We start from the raw sequence: 15,727 nt of genomic DNA on the forward strand, positions 1-15,727 counted from the left end.
TCTGTTACACATACAACAGGTGTTCCAAGGAGGATAGCAATGTGTTGACTAATGGAGTCAAATTGACACCAGAAGCATCAACAAATGGGGAAAAGTTGTTCTGTTGAGTTTCCTGTTTCCTCCATGCAGGGCCCCTCTGCGCTCACTAGCGTGGTGCTAATCTGATGAGGGAATTCTCCAGCTACTCCCAGTGCAGTCTCCCAAAAACAACTGCTTCCAAATTCATTGTCTCAGCCAGCCCTTATCCAGAGCGGATTCAATTTGTTTTACACATTCAAATTCAAGCTGGAGTATTGCCACGAAATGGTGTTATTTCAACATGAAATCCAGAGAAATGTATTAGACAATCATCAATACCAAAAACACAAAACGTAGGTACAACAATTTCTGTACAAGGTTAAAGGGTAACTATAGGGTACCGGGCCTTTGCCCTCAAGAGTCTGGTGGGGGCTGGGGTTTAATAGTTCATATTTTGCATCAAAGATTCAATGAATGAATCAAGGTTTTGTCTGGCATTAAGGAAGCAATTAATTCATGCTTAATGATCTATACAATTTAGTGACAATTAAAAAAACAAAACAATTGCGAGGACGCATGAGCTAGTAGGCAGCAGACACATGTGTCTCTTCAATATGCCTTGACAAAAGGCACCATAGACTCAGCACATTTTTCATGACTACAGCACTTGAAACATCAAATAGTGTTTTCGAAAATCAAAGGTCGTTTGGCACACAGTGTGTTCCGCCATTCAAAAAGAACATTGATGTTTCACTTCAGAGGTCATAGCACAAATTTTGCCAGTATATGCGTTAACTTTGTATATAATCAATTACTTTCATTATAATGACATATAGCTTAATATAAGCATGAACATTTCGGTCAGTTCCGCAGACACAGATTACTAAAAATCCATTTTCAATGGAGATTATACATACAAAACACAATTCAGTTCAGGGCTAAGCTTAGACCGTGTCCATGAAACTGGCCCTTAGTTTCTACCGGTATGTTAATGACATTGATATGTATCCTCCATGTTTTTTTTTTACACTGAGAACACTGCTTTATTGGATCGACCTAAACTATTTACTTGAATCAAAAAGAAAAAAAACAGTGTAAAATATATGTATATGCTAAATGAACATATGCAATTTCGCTGGAAAATACTCCTTTGACTGACAGAATATGTTTGTAACAACAGACATTTTAAGATCATTTTGCAAATATTTTCATTCACAATGAAATGGGAAGCGAATGTTTCCCAGTGTTCTTAAAATGTTTTGTGTAAACTGGGCTGGCTGTGTCAAGTGATTCTGACTCGCAGCACAAATTAATAGAGTGGAGGCCTCAAATGACCAGTAAAATGGAGCAAAGCTTCAGTGGACATGTGCTGCACTGAAGAGGCCATTTGAGACAGTTTGCTGTAAATGAATACATAAGCCACAAGCAGGCAGGCCAGTGGATGCCAGTCATAGCACACAGGAAACTTAATAGGGCATTTAAAAATACTGCCCCCATTTTCTCACCAGGATTAACATAACTACAAACTCTACAAACTCTCCCTCTCTCCCTGTGTCTTTTCATTCCACCATTTCCAGCACGACTACTGAAGTGTAATTATTCTGATGCAATACCACAGGCTTCTATTTTGGGCTTACCCGTACCAACAAGGAGGTCTTATTTGGCCTTGTAAATTCAGCTATTATATGTTAAAAATAGGCCTCTGGTGTAAGCAGCATGCTTAAAATTAAAAGCAAAAGAAAAGAGAATTCAATGGTGCCAAACCCTCAGCTCCTGGATTTTGTCCATAAAAAGAATCTACTATAAGATTTAAAAATGACAAATATTGCACTAGAACAGTGCACCTACACTGAAATGGTCTGTTTATTTCAGTTCTTAACCCTGAAATGCAGCTGCTGGAGTAATGAGGCTTTACAAAAGCAACATTTTGTTTTGTAACCACAGCCTAGCTTACCTAATCCTCCTTGTTCACATTTTTTTATTTTCTATATTCATGGCCCTCTCCACTGATTCAGTTGATATGAGAACAATCAGTGGACATGCTGATGCACTCCAATGGTTTTTCTTGAAATCCATTAAAAGGCTTCAAGGCTGCAGGTAAATATGATTCTAAACCAATGCATAATCAATAATGGCATTACATAATTGCCCTTGGAAATAGAGTTTAAGATTACAAAAAACATTTAAGCCATTAAAGGCAGCACAGTACAGTAAAAACAAAAACAAAACAGAAGAATGCATGGAAACAGTATGATAAACAATATGGAATCATATTAACAAATAAAATAAGAGGGAAGTACATATAGACTGATAATAATCTGAACTTCACAGGAAGTACACATGCATTAGTACGAAATCACTCCCAAATTAAGTTATTGCTGGCAATAATCAAAACTTGTATGTACAATTTCATCAAAACTTGCATGTACAAATGTACTTGGTGTCTTCCATTTTCAAAATGGCTGACCACAGTCAGAACAGCAGGCCGAGAAAGAGAAACAAAGGAAAAACCTGAAAAGAGCCACTTTCTACCTGGGGAATTCCTTCCTCATGGATGGAAATACAAACTAACCTGAAGCACATATAGGCTTTGGGTAACGGGGTACATGATCTGGTGACCATAATAAATGAATTCATAAACTATTTCACCAGAATTCAATTAATTCAGTCATTCAAATTTCATCTGTATTACCTAAGTAATAAAAATTGGGATTATGCTCTATCCAATATAAAAATTGTCAGTGTATCAAACTATCATAGAACTGAAATGGTTTGTTATAAATTTTAATGGCCACAGAAGGCTGAGGGGCAGTCCTCTTTAGAGAAAATGTGAACGCAGCACATGGATATAACTTTGAGTGTTCCTGAACCTTTCTATAACCAGTCGGCTCGTGAACCAGATAAACTAGATTCTGCTTCCATGCTTTTCTCACCTGTGAGCTCATTGTTAATAACATTATGTGGGAGTTATGCAGGACTCTGCAATATAAAAAATGCTCTTCAAATCTCATTCTAATCACATATTTGTGATCTTACTCCTTAAGGGGTTACTATCAAAATTCAAGGAAGCTAAAATAAAACAATCATGGCTGTCAAAGCTCATGAATTTCAAGTAGGATGTTTGGTTAGGCTACATGAATTCATAAAGACATTGAAAGCATAAAACTGTTAAATAAAAATATCACTGAAGAAGAGGACAGAACACTATTAAGAATCAGTCTTATATGGTGAACAAACTGTACTTTGACCATTCAAAAATTTTATTGTATTTTCACATACAGACATATTGGCAAATGTTCTGTCTAGTTTCTCTGTATATGTTCAATTAATACTCAGTGAGCACTTTATTAGGTATTTATTAGACTTATTTTTTAGACGTATTAAGTCTTCTGGTGCTGTAGCCTATGCACTTAACAGGTTTGACGCGTTGTGTGTTCAGAGATGCTCTTCTGCATACCACTGTTGTAATGCGAGGTTATTTGCATTACCGTCACCTTCCTGTCAGCTTTGAGGAGCCCTTCACCTCTGACCTCTGTCATTAACAACGTGTTTCTGCCCGCAGAATTTTTGCTCAATGGATGTTTTTTGTTTTTCGCACCATTCTCTGCAAACTCGAGAGACTGTTGTGCGTGAAAATCCCATGAGATCAGCAGTTTATGAGATACTCAAACCACCCTGTCTGGCACCAACAATCATTCCACGGTCAAAGTCACTTCGATCACATTTATTCCCCATTCTGACATTTGGTCTGAAAAACAGCTGATCCTCTTGACCACGTCGGCATGCTTTTATGCATTTAGTTGCTGCCACATGATTGGCTGATTAAATATTTGCATTAATAAGCTGGTGTACAGTTCTACCTAATAAAGTGATCACGGAGTGTATATAGATGCATGCATACACATCGTCTATAAACCCTTAAATCACTATGTTTACGATGTTCCTTTGAAAATGAGATTTCTTATGTTGTACTACTGCTCTTCAGGTCTATGTCAGGAGGAGAAAACCATCCAGATCAACTATCTTTCATAAAAACCTTTAAAGAAATACAAATGCACCGATCCATAGAGAAATTTTATTTTCATTTGGCTAAACAAACAAAAGCAACCCTCACCGCAATATCACCATGCCAAGAAAGCGTAAGGCGGGTTCCCACTTGCTAACCACTCTGCCACAGACAGTGCAACAGGACTGGTGAATTGAAGCCCATAAATAAGAGCCAAAGCGTGTCCATGTCCAATAAAGAACTGCGGAAAGCCTGCCCCTGCTCCAGAAAGGTAATATTAGAAGCAGCACTGTTAATAAGAGTGAAGTGCGGTCACATAAAACCGTCCCTCACTCTGAAATCCAATAAAATGCATTTTACATCTATTTATTTTTCCTCTATTAGATCTTTGCGAGGACAAGCCGTTGGGAAACCGGCGGAGGCTTTCAAAAAGTCTTGCTTGCAGCTGGGATCGCTAGCTACCACCTGCGAAGAAACCTCAGAAACCGTTCTAAAAGACCCCCTGAAAGCAGTGGAGTTGGGGGGGGGGGGTGGTTAACGATTAAGGACAGGAGAGTATGTGTGTGTGTTCCATTTCCATTTTTTTCCCCTCTCTTTGCCACCCCCCAAGATAGTTAGCGCCCCACATACAGATGCAGCCCAACCAGGCACCTATATTGCCTAACCCTACCGAATGCCTAGAACCAGCCCTGAGTGCGATGACAGAGCATGAGAATGCCAACACTCGTACACGGCTACAGACCCTGAACAGAAAAAAAGAGCTAAAATGCTGGCACGCACCGTTTCGTTATCTTAAAGAGACCAGAGCTTCAGTTGGGTCCCACTTTGGGGATCGAACCTAACACCGATAAATACCATCGGGTTTCATAAAACGTCCAGCTTATCAGTGCCCAAACTGCACCGTCCCCAGGACACACTCAGGAACTCACCCACCACTTGGCCAATCGTTTATGGTAACATATTCTATTTCTGTTCGGGGGAAAAAAAATCCACTCCAAAGAGAACTGTTGACAGAACAGTTTTGTTAACAAATTGTCACAGACCCCCAGGGCACTAATGCAAAATCAATAAGCTGAAGGTTTCTTCACACGGAGAGGCAACGGGAAACACAAAACTAAACTAATTGTAGGGACGGCGTGTTATTTTCAGTGGTGAGCTATTTGAAAATGTCGAATGAACTGATTAAGAATCTAATGCAATGCTGATGTTCTCCGGTGCTTGCCTTAATAGAACTCAAATGACTCGATGTCACAGAGAACAATTTACGCCCGAGCAAAATGAAAACCTGGCGAGAAAAAGTCTTATTTATATCCACAAAATGAGATTAGTGAGAAATTGAGCTTATTACGTTGGAGCTGTGACTCCTGGGCCCCACTTTGTTTCAATAGGTGCTAATGTCCTTGCAGACCACTTCCGAAAGGCTTTTTCTGCCACCCTCAACACTGGAGCGGAGGCTGTCGGATGCAAATGGGAAACTCGTAAAACCTGCTCATTTTAAAGCAAGATTTCCTGTCTTTTCGGTTACCTCCCCTTCAAACCTTTCTGCTCCTGCTAAGGCTGCCAAAAAGTTTTCAAATATAGGCTACAAAAAATGCAATAAGCACACAGCTTGTCTTAAATCATAAATAAGTTAGATAAAGCATGGATTACTGACATTTAACGGCAAGTTAACATCAAATGAAACACTAAATAGACATTATTCTATTAAATTATTAAGGTATGGATGCTTTATCATTGGCAACTTTCACTTGTTTGTACAGTTTACAACTTTTACATTGAATTATAATGGAAATACTGTACTGTTATGGATCAGGTGATAAGGTGAAGATTCATAAAGAGCTCAGCTAAGTTTGTCGGACACTTCTGGAATAAAAAATTGTGTCGCATTACTTCTGAAAATCTTTACACAGTTCATATTCTGTCCTGACGGAGGTGAAATGGTTTCTCATGACATTGCTCACATGCTGAAACCAATTAACACTTTGAAATTCCTCACTCAGTTAAGCACAAAGTTCAGTAGAGTTACACTGAGTGTGAAACAAAAGAAAATGACGGCATTGTTTAGGAAAGTTAGAAAAGTGCTTTATTGTTGTCTCGTTTGGCCCGCTAATTGCAGAGATAAAACTCTGTTGCAACAGTCTTGAGTTCAGTCAGCTATTCATTGGCTAACCTCATAGTAATCTTATTTTATAAATACTGGCAAACACTGAATGAAACTGCTGCCTCCTGTGCTTTGCCAGTAGCTGCCATTTTATTGATGAAGTACAGGGATTCGGTCTGGAATGCAGTCGACACGTGACAAATATGCGCCGCTTGGCCAGTTTCACCTTGACACAATATGAACTGAACAAAATGCAAAGAATGAGGCATAAGATGACAGAAAAAAAGGGGGGGAGGAAAATCACAATTCTGCTTGGCTCACCACATGAACAACGCACTGCGAACTCCCATGGTGCACTATGCGCCTTCATAGTTACAGTGGACACATCAAAGGACAAATTTTAAAAAATGAGAGATCAAACGACCACAAAAGACTGAGTATGTTCATTCCTGGAGGAAAACAAGAGAGCAAGAAATTGAACATTTACAAAGTCCAGTCTTGCTCCACAGTGCACATTCAGCCAGACTGTTCCGGAATGCACAGATGGGGTTAACTACCCGGCCTGTTCTCTCCAGGCTCTGACATCATAATACAGTGAATTCAGTTCAGGACATCAGCTGCACAGCCTGGTTATATAACTGAACTCTTTTTCACATTTTTCGAGTATCCAGCAGCGTTGCCCCTCCAGAGTGGGACAGAGTGGCAGGCTGCTTTGAAAGGCTAGGGAAGGTCACCTCTGCCCTCCAAACAAGCCTCAGTCATCTGAAAAAACCTTAACGGAAAAGGCAGGGAGGGTCAGACGGAGTTCCAGCATGACTGGGGGCTAGATGATCCCCAGTCAACCTCTGACAGTGGTATCCAGGACACAGGACCTCCTGCTGACTGAGACACCTTTTGTATCCCATTCAATCTTATTTTCATTTGCCTGTTACAGAAAGGCTGCTGCTTTGCACGTAGCCACTCTCGCTATCAGCCCAATTCATTCCATTATGCGATCAGGGAATCCCTGTCTCCCTACTGCAGCGCCATGTAATGGTGCATGCCCAAAAAAGAAGGAACATTTATAGTGCGTGATTAGACCTGCTTTTGCCAAGGCTTAATAATCTACAAAGCTAGGAGTACAGACCACTAAGCACGATGCGATAAGCAAATGGATAATGATTAATTCAGTGTAGGGTTTGCTTTTGGAGCATAGCCAATGTGAAGTTAAATGCCTCACAGTTAATGCTAGCCTTTATCAATCTTTTGAAATACCAAGTTGAGTTTGTTAACTGCTGGGGTTTAATCTTTCTTTTTTGGTAAGTGTTGTAAGTGTCTAAAAGAAAACAATATTTGGTTACAACTGGATAAATACATGTTTTTCATTCAAGACAAATTAATTAATATCAAGCACAACATCCCTTATGACCAGTCCTAACAACAATAAAAGCAATGCTAACATTAACATGCATTTATAAAAAAAAAAACCTACAACAAATAACAACAGTGTTGTTGAAAAATACCTACCACAGTTTTTAAAAATAATAAGCTATATAATTTATGCATATATCAAGGTTATCAGCTGATGCAGCGCTTAATAATTTCACAGCCGAAATGAAGGTGTAAATGCACAAATAAAACACACTATGTCAGTCACTATGTCTTCGACTCGGAATACACCTGTCCCTTCTCGGTTTGGTTTTTCCCGAGCTCTGACATTAAAATCGTACAGACATGTCCACATCGCGACAGTGAAATATTATTTAATGGTATGTGCCAAATCAAATGAAAGAACTTATCACCGTCTACCCTCACATTGTGTGAGACCAGAGACGCATGTTTAAAATCCTCACCGGCGACAAAGCTAGTAATTCAGCAGAATATATATATATGGTACAATAATTATACAAATTTCTGAAAAACAACTAATTATGAAGTACCTGGAGAGTATCCAAATACCTGCTTGCAGTGCACGGGCTTTTCGTGTTTTCGAATGAGCCATCATCAATGCACCAAATTCCCAAACGCAATGGAAGCAATATAGCCAACTAGACACTACAAGACCGTATTGATACATTTGTCGTCACGTTAATGAATGTAGAAAATGCTGCAGGAGTTCCAAATAGAATCGAACATAACAGTACCCAAGGAGATACATTGACTCTGTTTACAAACTTACCTGTACAATGCAGAGAATATTGCATTAGAAAAGAATGAATGTGTCCATTAACAAATCGAATCCGAGACATTTTGGGGGAAATTATATATTACATTTTGGATAAATATTATACTACGGAACTATTGCTTCAGAATTATGTGTCTATACATTATATGGCTTGCAAGCTGTGTCACATCGAGCTGGTTGTGAGCTTCCTAGCTTGCACAGTGATTGCAAAGAAAATAACCCTGACCGCGTCCACGGCATAATGTTGATCAAAACAAAACATATAAAGTAACAGCACAATCACAGAGAGAACGGCAAACAAATATACAAATTGATAATGTTTTTGTTATGATCTACACAAGCGAACTCAAGAAGCCAAACTGCAAGAAATACCTTTCTGTTACTGATCTGTCAAAACCACGTAGCTAGCTGGAGTATTCTGGCGTTGGCTAGCTTGGACACATTAGCTAAACGCATACATGCAAAATGCAACCTTCGCTGTAAACATCTGGATTTGCGCGTATGAATTCATTAATACTCACTGTATGGTTCTTCGGTCTTTGAGGGTCGAAATTATTTTAAGACAGAATTTATTAAAGAAGTCCAAGCAGTCTCCGTATCCAGCACCAGTGTAGTAGCTAGCTAGTTGTACACTCTGCACAAGGATATTCGAGCTAAATTCTCCGCAGGGCGCAGCGTGCTGTCAAATTAGCTAATATTTCATGGAGTTCACGTCTAACTCATAAACTAAGTCACTGTATGCTTATTATTTAAATTACTCTTTGTGATTGGGGAAAATGTGCTCCGGTCGTGTTCGTCTGCTGCCAGGACAGGGAGTGAAATCAACAGAAATACTACAATTGCTCCTCCCTCCCCTCGCGTATGTACAGTATGTGGGCGCGCACCGCTCGAGGCCTATATAAAAAGAATTTAATCAAACTATCTACTGCTCTCTACAGGGCTGACATTGTAAAATACTTTATTATAGATCAGGACTTTATGACAAAATACAATTGGAGTGTACTGTACTCGTGTTCAGCACATAAAATAAATATTTAATGTTTAGGCTATTCACAAAATCACCTGAGCTCTCCCTTATTTCTCCCGTTATTTGTAACTATGACGGTAGTTTTTCACACGTACTGCGCCCTATATTGTGACTTTCTACATGGAAGAACGAATAGGCCTACAGATGTAGCGTACAAATTCACAACAATACAACGATGTCGACCTCCAATGTGCAATTATTATCTAAATTAAATGAAAATTACTTGAGTTAAGAAGTGGTAGCAACGAATGAAATATTTCTCGTCAAGTGTTTTTATGAAACATGAAGTACAAAATCGAAATGACCAGATTATACAAAATTAAACTTATTCTTATTAAGTGTATATTTGTACAGAAAACTAGATGATGGCTGTATTGTCACTGTAAATATTTATTTACCCTGGCTGAATGAATGAAAGCAGAGGGGATAATGAGGATTGACAGAGCCATCAAACAAGTGTATGTGGAATATAAATGTGTAGATTTAATCAGGCAGTCATTTTTCTGCAGCTTCAATCAGCGCAGATCTGAGGAGGGGACACTAGCATCCTCTTCTCCGCCATCCACCTGTCCCATCCAAAAATATAATTACTGTAAAAATGCACAGGTACACACACACACCATACTAAACATCTGCAATATACTGTAATATGATTATGCTGAGCTTTTATGCTTTTGCATTTGTGTAAACCTAGCTAAATTGATTGGGGTGAATGCATTAAAAATATTTTTATGATACATGATTTACTCTAATTTCAGCTTACTATGCATTTTCATGACTACATTTATTTGAACACTGACTTGTATCAACATCTTCGGTAACACTTTACTCGAACCCCTCGCCAGAAGGCTGACAACACTGCCATAGACATGACATGACAGCTGTCACAAAAGGGCATAACAGATAATATCAATCAATGTCAAAAGATACAAAACTGTCATACTTTTATCTGTAAATGTTATAACAGATGTTAGGTCTTAAAATTTACAGCAACAAGTATGACAGTTTTATATCATTTGACATAACCTGACATCATCTGTTATGCCATCTTGTGACAGCTGTTATGTCATGTATATGACAGTATTATGTCAGGCTTATGGCGAGGCGTTCAAGTTAAGTGTTACCACATCTTCCAATACTGGTGACCACCCACAAAGTTCCCTTCTCTGAGAGCATTGCCAGTCTTGTAGTAACAAGTATGCCAATGCATTACTCCATTACTTCTTTCTAATTGCCATTATTGGACATACACTCACCAAGCACTTTATTAGGATCATTTTTATATTATTACACATTACTTATTCATGCGATTATCTAATCAGCCAATTTTGTGGCAGCAGTGCAATGCGTACAATCATGTACATACAGGTCAGGAGCTTCAGTTAATCTGCAGACAGAACTGCCTTGTTAATGAGAGACATCAGAGGTGAATGGCCAGACTGGTCAAAGCTAACAGGAAGGTGACAGTAATGCAAATAACCACACATTACAACAGTGGTATGCAGAAGAGCATCTCTGAGCACACACTGCATCATAGCTCTAAGTGGATAGGTTACAGCAGTAGAAGCATAAAAAAATAAGTAATAAATACCTAATAAAGTGCTCAATGAGTATTTATCGTCATTCTCTAATCTTTGGAGATGATGTACAGTGGGTACAAGGGTTCATAGTGTGTGTGTGTGTGTGTGTGAATTACATAATTGTTTTGGATTCAAATACTTTTATACACTTGACTGAGCTTGTCTGGTATATTGGAACTTATGAAAAACTGACAAAAAGTGCAGCCCCTGCTTTCGGGCCCTCATGGTTTGCTCAATTGCAGCAGAGAAGATACTTGAAAAGTACTTGAATCCAAAACAATTATGTATTTGACCCAGGTCTGGTGTGCGTACGTGTGTGTGTGTGTGGGTGTGGGTGTGTGTGTGTATGTGTATGTGTATGTGTATGCATGTCTGTGTGAGCATATAGACATATTGGGCCTCATTTATTTTGGCAATCTAAATCAAAATAAAATATGAATATAAATGGAATAATAAAAGAACAAAACAAGCTTTACAATCATGCGCTTTCATTTCAGCACACAATACAAACAGCTGAGAACACTTGTGAAGTCTGTTCGGATCCTACTAAAAAACTGACATCGTAGATAAATCCCACGTTATTTGTGTAAATGCATTTCTGAATGATTTACGGGCAAATTGATTTGGCTCACGTTTGATAAATGAGGCCCATTATACACCATTATTGTAAGCCATCATTGTAAGTCTTCATTCTCTGTGCTTTGGAGATGGTGTATACGGTACAGGTGCTGCTGATGCACCCAGTGGTCTTCGAAGGTACCGCTCATGACCTCACATTGCATTAATCTGGAAGCTTAAAATGGCTTACTTTTAGGTGATAGATGATTCGGCGATTTAGAGTAATAGCATTCGCTGTTTCAGCCTAGCTCCACCTTCTACACAATTTTGAAAAAATGTTTTCTGCACATTCAAGTGATGTTTCCATCTCATTCGAATAAATTATTATCTAGCCAATCAGGTGCCAGAAGTGTTCTGTTTCGTATTCATCCACAACAGCTGGTTTGCCGACGAGCCCTTAAATTAAACTGACAAATCTGTGGGTGTCAACAACTGGATATCTGATTGACAACTATCAATGACATCACCATACCGTGAAAAGAGTAAGAGGACGTCATGATTCAGGCAGGGCCAGAGTGGATTTTATAGTGGAACAGGCAGCAGAACACACTTTGACCTGTTTTTCTTAAGACAAAAAATGTTGCAATAATGGCCTGGATTAAAATGTAGGCATACAAACATGTTTACAGCTAAAAAAGTTTGATCTAGGGTGTAATTAAACTTGAAATGGATATCAGTACAGTCAAATGATGCACAGGACACTGGGCTTTGTTTAATTGCTACTCAATGCTGAATACATTCAAATCATTTTGTCCTATAGACCGAGTTGACCTGTCATCATCCAGTATGATTGGCAGCTGATTTGCTAACCACACTGGAATGTAGTATTGTTCATGAAAGTTTTAAAACCATTTATTTATTTTCAGGAATCTGGATAATATCCTTAAATGCTTTTGTGGCTTAATGAAACAAACAAACAATCAGCCTTCAGTGAGCAGAGGCAAATTAACCTCTGACCCAAGGGTCTTTTAGCTTCTGAACATCTGTTCATGCTGACTAATTTGATCTTTCTGTTGATCTCTAGGAATGTTTACTTTCCTGAAACACAACTGCAGCTACTGATAATATTGAGATGAATCTTCCACCACATTAATACCCAATAACCAGCAAGGTTGTGCCTGTACCAGGCAGACAGATAACACATCCTTGTGTATGTAAAGATGTGATCTCTTGTGCTCACCTTGTTCTCACTGTTATAGTATAATCGGGCACAGAGATTAGAGGGAATAATAGTCCTTGCATTCCCCTAGTCACATCAAAGTGCTTCCAGGGAGAATTGAAATTATGTGTCAAAATCCATTCATTCCAGGCAGATAAGCAGGCGCTGATCATGAGAGGCCATGAATGGTATGAATCCTCTTGATCCATTGCATAGCAATTAAAAACAAGTGGGATACATTTAACACATACCTCAGTGAATCCCAAATACACTGTTGGTTTTGTATGGTCCTTCAAACGCCTTGTGTTGGAAGGTCTAATGAGTCCAATTAAGATTTAACTGTTATTTCACTTCAACATTCCTTCTTGTGGGCGGCACGGATGGTGCAGTGGGTAGCACTGCCGCCTCACAGCAAGGAGGTCCTGGGTTTGAATCCCCGTCGGCCGGGGCCTCTCTGTGCGGAGTTTGCATGTTCTCCCCGTGTCTGCGTGGGTTTCCTCCGGGTACTCCGGTTTCCTCCCACAGTCCAAAGACATGCACGTTAGGCTGATTGGAGAGTCTATATTGCCCATAGGTATGAGTGTGTGAGTGAATGGTGTGTGTGCCCTGCGATGGACTGGCGACCCGTCCAGGGTGTATTCCTGCCTTTCGCCCAATGTATGCTGGGATAGGCTCCAGCCCCCCTGCGACCCTGTTCAGGATAAGCGGGTTCAGATAATGGATGGATGGATGGATTCCTTCTTGTCAGTTACAAAGAGGGCAGCATAAAAGCCCTCTGTGGACCAGAGGTATTACTAGGATGTCATCTTTGGGTGGGCATTTGGATTATTTGGGTGGGCAACAATTACAGCATCACATTTTTTTAGGAGCCATTACCCTGTGAAAAAGAAAATAATTAAATTGTCAAATTTAGATTTAGATTTTATGATGAGCATGTGTATGATGAACTAGAGAGGAAGGTTTGGATCTTCAGTAGGCTCCAATAGAATAGAATGCACAGGGACAGGCAGCAGTTCTTGTATGATGAACATCTGTATGATGAACTAGGATAGTTCTGCCTAGGACAGAACAATGTGAAGGCCTAATATGATTGCAATGAAATTCAATTACATTTTTTAAATTACTTTCAATTTTTAGATATTTCTTTACCATTTTCTATTTGTTTTGTTTGTGTGTCTGAAGGAATGTAGAACTCTAGAAGGGGGTTATTATTGTTCATTTTGTCTTTCTGTTTGTCTAATTGCACATTACACGTATCATTGCATGTCAACTCAATTGGCAGGGTAAGGAGCTTAGTTTTTGTCAAATTTAGTCAAAATGAAGCTCTTCAGCTGAAGACATAATTTTACTGGCTGTGCTGCCTGTTACAGCCCAACCTCTTCCATGGAGTATGGGGGGCACAGTTGGACCGCAACCTATAGCAAATTAATAAAACCGAAGTCCAAAATCACAATACAAAAAAAACACTTTACAAAAGAATTAAAAAAAACAAGACACAAAACCCTTAACTGAAACTATAAAATATAGGTCCAAAAAAAAGAAAACCCACAGTACTTCCAAAGGTACCTTCAAAACTGATTATTCCCAAGTCTCTTTCTTCAAACTGCAGCAACTTCAATCCTTTTATTCCTTTTCTGCAACTGAACACAATTACCAATCAATTAATCAATTAATCGGCTGTAACCGAAGAAGCCGGCCGCATGCATGTCCAGGGACGTAACATGCATGTGTCTATAGGCCTACATCATCATCAAAATTATCTAGCATAGAAAATAGGTAGGTTACTAGAGCAAACCGTAGAGGCGTTTAAACTGCCTCCCAAAGCAGCTTACGTCTGTCACTACGTCTGTGCACACCCAGACCTTCAAAATGGCCAATAGGAAAGCAGTGCATTTTTGATGACCAATGACAAAATTATAGAAAACTAATAAAATGCCCAAAAAATAGCTATAACAGTGATTTTCTTTTTTACTTTTTCAAGTATAGGATTGGCAGATGATTCCTCTGGGTGGGCAAGGCCTCTCCCAGCCCATCTGTAGACCCGCTCCTGCTATGGACCTAAATTAGTGACACAGAAGAAATAAAGGCTACATGACATGATTATTGAAACTTGACTTTATTGAAAGTGAGACTGATCTACCAACAATTCCATCAACTACATCAGAAATTACATAACAAAAAAATGATGGGTTTTTCCACAATCCTCAAGCAGGAGGCATAGAGAGATCCTGGACATGAATAATGTTACTGGTGGTGCAACAACAGTGCAATTGTCTGAGGGCATATTTAAGTGCAGTTTGTGAAGATTTCCTCAATGTCACAGATCAATAACAGCTTTGATACATTTTTCAGAAAAATCTCTGACACAACTGCATGTCCCAAAATGCAGAGCGACCAGGAGCATGCTGAGAGTGTAAATGAGATATTTCAACTTTTGAGTGCTAAAAATGGAGGGCTTGGGGATAGAACTGCTTTCAAGTTTTTAAGACTACTGTCTGCTTCCTTGAGAGATTAAAAAAGATATTGTAGCTTTGCTAAGAGAGGCATTATCTTGGACTATGAGCCTACTTTGCCTTTTTTTATGTTGTGAAGACTTGAGGTAGAGAAATTGACTTTCCACTACCTTCTAACAGAAAATAGGCTTTAGCTTGCTGTGTGCTCTGCAGAAAGGAAGGTGTAGTACATGTGAAATGCAAACTATTGAACCATTTCCTATATGACACCTATGGCCATGAAAACAAGAAAGTACACAAAGAGTGGGGAAAGAACATATAATAGAGAAAATGTTTGGATTTGTTCTCCCACTGCGCTTCCCCCTAAGGGAACACAGAATCCCACAAGTTTTGTCAACAGTCAAACGGAGTCTGTTAATACTTAACCCAAATGACTACATCTCGTAAACTATAATGCAATTAGCACTGAGAACCGAGGCTGGAGAGCCATAAAACAGCCTACCACAAGCAAAAGGAAATTTTAACAAACCAACAACAAAAATGTCCACAAGAAATTAAATTACTATTTTGGCCTAGTTTCTCAAAATGTAATTCAGATGAC

The 15,727-nt window shown here is 39.1% G+C and overlaps 1 protein-coding gene across 1 annotated transcript in view; it reads right to left on the reverse strand.

Annotated features, from left to right (window-relative positions):
* Window positions 1-9,086, reverse strand: part of LOC133121661 (thyroid hormone receptor alpha) — a 127,546-nt gene extending 118,460 nt beyond the window's left edge. Inside the window, exon 1 of the mRNA XM_061231020.1 lies at window positions 8,811-9,086. The gene's annotated coding sequence lies outside the window, so the exon portion shown is untranslated. The remainder of the gene's footprint in view (window positions 1-8,810) is intronic.
* Between the last annotated feature and the right edge of the window lie 6,641 nt (window positions 9,087-15,727).

This window comes from Conger conger, chromosome 2 (assembly GCF_963514075.1).
Source record: "Conger conger chromosome 2, fConCon1.1, whole genome shotgun sequence".
NCBI classification, from domain to species: Eukaryota; Metazoa; Chordata; class Actinopteri; order Anguilliformes; family Congridae; genus Conger; species Conger conger.